The sequence below is a fragment of the Penaeus vannamei genome, chromosome 34 (genome assembly GCF_042767895.1).
Source record: "Penaeus vannamei isolate JL-2024 chromosome 34, ASM4276789v1, whole genome shotgun sequence".
Classification (NCBI taxonomy): domain Eukaryota; kingdom Metazoa; phylum Arthropoda; class Malacostraca; order Decapoda; family Penaeidae; genus Penaeus; species Penaeus vannamei.
In genome coordinates this window covers 23,509,168-23,513,775 of record NC_091582.1, presented here as the reverse complement: position 1 = coordinate 23,513,775, position 4,608 = coordinate 23,509,168, and the positions used below count along the sequence as shown (strand labels likewise).

At 32.6% G+C, this 4,608-nt stretch overlaps 1 long non-coding RNA gene across 2 annotated transcripts; it reads left to right on the top strand.

Moving 5' to 3' along the window:
- Positions 1-198: 198 nt before the first annotated feature.
- Positions 199-2,010, top strand: LOC113813790 (uncharacterized). Of its 2 annotated transcripts, none has more exons than XR_011398110.1 (3): positions 199-317; positions 1,179-1,388; positions 1,776-2,010. It is a non-coding gene; the product is annotated as an uncharacterized lncRNA (long non-coding RNA). The 2 variants fall into 2 exon arrangements; XR_011398109.1 differs by lacking the exon at positions 1,776-2,010 and adding an exon at positions 1,596-1,665.
- Positions 2,011-4,608: the final 2,598 nt, after the last annotated feature.

Genomic DNA, 4,608 nt, shown 5'->3' with positions numbered 1-4,608 from the left:
TGATATCTATTACGCTGAGATCAGAACCTAGATATATGAGTATAAATACATAATCAGATAGAGGGATAAATAAACAGATATAGATACAGATAAATACATTACACATAAACAAAAATCAACCTTTTTCCCCCTTACCGTTAGCTAACATTGAAGAGAAACAAAAACAGAAAAAATCCTTTGTTAACTTCCTTATTAGCAAGGTTTGGCACCAAGGTTTGGCACCAAGACACCTATAAAGCATCAAGACAAGAGATGCTTCTTCAGTCGACTTCTGTTCTCGCTGCAGTCAACACCCTCTCTCTCTCTCCTCCAAAATGGTAACACATCCTTATTTGACATTAGCTTCCAGTCTTTCAATGTGTTTGGTAACTAACAGAGTGATATTGTATTATGATTATTTCTAAATTTACGCATTTCTTATCTATCCATCTTATAAATATATATATATATATATATATATATATATATATATATATATATATATATATAATTTCTATGTCTATCTATCAATACGCTCAAGTGTGTACATATATGTGTATGTGTGAGACTGTGTGTGTGTGTGTGAGTGCTGTGTGAGTGTGAGAGTAAGTGTGTGTTTGAGGAAAGAGAGTATGTTTGTGTGTTTGTGTGTATGTGTTAATGACCTTTATGCTTTAGGATAATTTTGGACACAAGGCTTTTTCCCTCCTCTTGACTTTCGAGTCATTGAGCCATTACTAGCTGTTGCTGCCGATGAGAATAATTGATTATAGTGCCGATATATTTTTTTTTTTATGATTATATTGGTTTCAAGAATACAAAAAGAAACTATTATCAAAGTCATAGCGGTCAGTACCATCCAGGTTTAGGTATTAGGGTAAGTATGACGAATATATACCATTTATTATTAGCTACCACGGTTGCGAGTGTATTTTTTTTCTAGTTTTCACAATATTACTATTATGGTTATTGTAATGATAACAAAAGTTCTATACATAAATAAAAAGTATATACTGAAATGCAAACCATTACGAAATACGTAAACAATATAAACAAAAACAAAAGTAAAAAAAAAAATGAAAGTAAAAGATATAAAATAGAATAAGTAAAATTAAAGACATGAGAAATAAAACGAAACATCTAACATAAAATGCGTAAAATAAAATAGATATAAACATAATAATCATGTTGGGATGCAGATTTCCCGCGTCGTGTTCGGACTCCTGGTCGTGGTTCTGCTGGCTGTCTCCGCCTTCGCCTTCCCCGACCCAAGCGGAGGATACGGACACCGCATCATCGGATACGGACACATTGGACACGGATACGGACACGGCTATGGTGGCCACCGTGTCATTTTAGGCTATGGCGGCCTCGGCGGCGGGTACGGATACAGGCCGTACTGGTGAGAGGTGAGGTTTACAGGAAATTCATTTCATATTTTAGTGATTCTATTTTCACCTTTATCTAGATTTCTTGATTTAATCTAACAATGCCTTGTAATGTGAACTATTTATAACGGAATGCTGATTTTATATTGTAATTATTTGTTTCTTTGTGATCTACGAAAAATGATTCTATATATGACTTTCTTTTATCTAAATGTGTCTTTGGTTCAGAATTTTCAATCGTTATTTTTCACAACCTATTTCTACGTGATGAAATACAAACTTCAATGTATTCCCAAACTGTTAAAAGAAAAAAAAATCTGTCACTCATGTGTATTTCATGCATAAGACCTTTCATCATTCTTTTCTTTTTTCATGATCCATCTATTTCCTTTTCACATCCACACATAGAAAGAAAACCGAAAGGACAAGACAACTAAGAACATTTTCCTAAATCTTCTCTGCTCTTCGTTCAACCTCCACTTCGAAACTGTCCGGGATCTGTCTCCAGTAATTGGATAAATAAGATTTTAAAAGAATAATGAAATCAGGTTCCAATAACTTTCTCTTTCTCTTGTTTACATCAACCTTCCTGCTTGACTCCTTCGTGTGTCTTGTTTGCAATAAAGGCTGTATTTTGCTTCAACTTTATTGGATTCTTTTCCCCCCCAATTATATTCGAGTTTTCAAGTGGTAGACTATATAAAGTATCATGTGTTTTTATTTAATTTATTACTATCATTACAACTACTACTACTATTATTATTATTATTATTTTGTATATATTTTTCTGATGGTAAGATATGACTATATATAAATATCACGTGTTTTTTCTGTAATTAAGAAAGACATATTTAGAATCCATGTACAGAGTGAATGTAAAATGCGACAAGGAATTATCAAGTGTTAATATCAGCTCACCAAATTCCCTTTCTTGACTTTTTGTGCAGACAAATATTTGATATTTGTAATCAGTGGTTTTGCAATATATAAGAAACCTTAGTGTCTGGAATCTCTATGAATGGCACTGGTGGTTTTCCAAAACATTTTAAGCATATCATAGTTACTTCTGCTGGGAGATTACATTTTGTGTCTTCTGCAGGTATTTTTTTCACACATACGCACACATACATACATATACAAGTATACCCATGTACTGCTTCAAGTAAAACACTAGCAGTCAGTTAAACCTTTATTGTCATGTTCACAAGCTGGTAGGTATGAGCAGTGTATCCAACTTGCAAGATGACAACATACACGTGCGCGTGAGCGTGGTGAAAAGAGCGTGGCTAGCTCAAATCTTCACAAAACAAGAATAGTTTAAAAGTACGCAGCACAAGGCGTCTAACGTGGCTCTCTAGCTGGGCTCCGCGGATTCACAACAATGTGTTTTTGTTGGGCGTTCGTACAACTCTAGCGTCACTGTAGCCAACGTTACAAACTAAATTAAATTAAATAATTATTCTCTTGTTAGTAAATCAAATCAAATAAATTCTTGATGATCTTAATTCTATATATATATAATATCAAACAAGGAATCCTTCATTCCTTTACAACGCATAACAGATTAAGATCAGTGTGTAGTGTTTATATATCATCTTGCCAAATTACATTTTATTCTCATCATTTGTGTAAGATCCTCAATTCTAATTTTCCCCTACAATAAAATACATATATAGATGAAATATAAGGAATACACTAGATCATTTCATGAATGCACAATATAAGTAGAAACAACAGCATACGAAACTACGAACTACGAAAGGGCTCTTTAACATGGACCGCGATACTACGGCCCCATCACTTGGTCCAGGCTTTGCTAGCGGACTCCTCTGGCCACCATGTTGCACAAACGAATTGAAATGCACTATACGGTTAACAATTTCAACATTTTAAAGGCACATGAAAAGGCAATGAAGAGTTTTCAATGAATATCCTCGAAATACTTTCATTATATAAACAAACAAACATCAATGACAACCCATTTTAATAGCGTATAAACGATGTATAAATAACTTATCATCCATCCCTAACGTTACATAATGCAAAACAATAGTCATTCAACAACTTCGCATTTCTATACAAAATGAAATTTAATTTCGCAGGTTAGAACTTTTGAAAATAACATGTATATATATATATATATATATATATATATATATATATATATATATATGTATCTATACATATGTATGTATGTATATGCATGTGTATATAATATATATATTTATATACATACATATACATATATATACATTTATAAACACTATATAGATATATGTAGTTTTGTACATCCATATATATATTTGTGTGTGTATGTGTGTGTATATATATATATGTATATATATACATATATATATAGAGAGAGAGAGAGAGAGAGAGAGAGAGAGAGAGAGAGAGAGAGAGAGAGAGAGAGAGAGAGAAAGAGAGAGAGAGAGACGGACTGAAAGAGTGAGATGCCTCGCCTATATACAAACCAACGACCTTGTCAACAAAGATGCCCAACTCGAGCTTCTCCTGATGAGGAATTCTTTATCACTTGCTCAACAGGCGAATGACGTCACTGGCGTCGAGTAAGCTCATTTTTGTATATCTTTAATCTTTAATAGTCGAATGTTTTTGTTAATTTGCTTCATTCATTGATATGGTGACTGAGTGAATTAAGCTTTTAAAACGACGTTATGTATAATATCAAAGACATTACTGAAATTAGGAAATTATAATTATTTGCAGAGTCTAACACTAATAACAATATTATATATTATTAATAAGTTGGTTAGCATAATATCTTAAACATAATATCTCATACTAATAACATGAAACAAGAGGTGTCTGTGTTTTTTTATGATTTATGATATTCATGAACAGGCATAAATTTAATGAACTTTTTCATCCCTAAAATAATGAACTCAGCCATATCAACAGATCAATTTTAGAAATACAAAACCAACCAAAACATGAGTATTAGATAAAATCTGTTTAGAATGGTAAAGATACATGATATGAATTAAAAATGAAAAATAGTAAAAGTATGGAAAATAAACTTGAATCGGAGTGACCCAGAGATACAGATAAATACATTACACAAACAAAAATCAACCTTTTTCCGCCTTACCGTTAGCTAACATTGAAGAGGAACAAAAAAACACAGGAAAAATCCTCTAGTATCTTCCTTGTTACCAAGGTTTGGCACCAAGGTTTGGCACCAAGACACCTATAAAGCATCAAGAGAAGAGATGCTTCT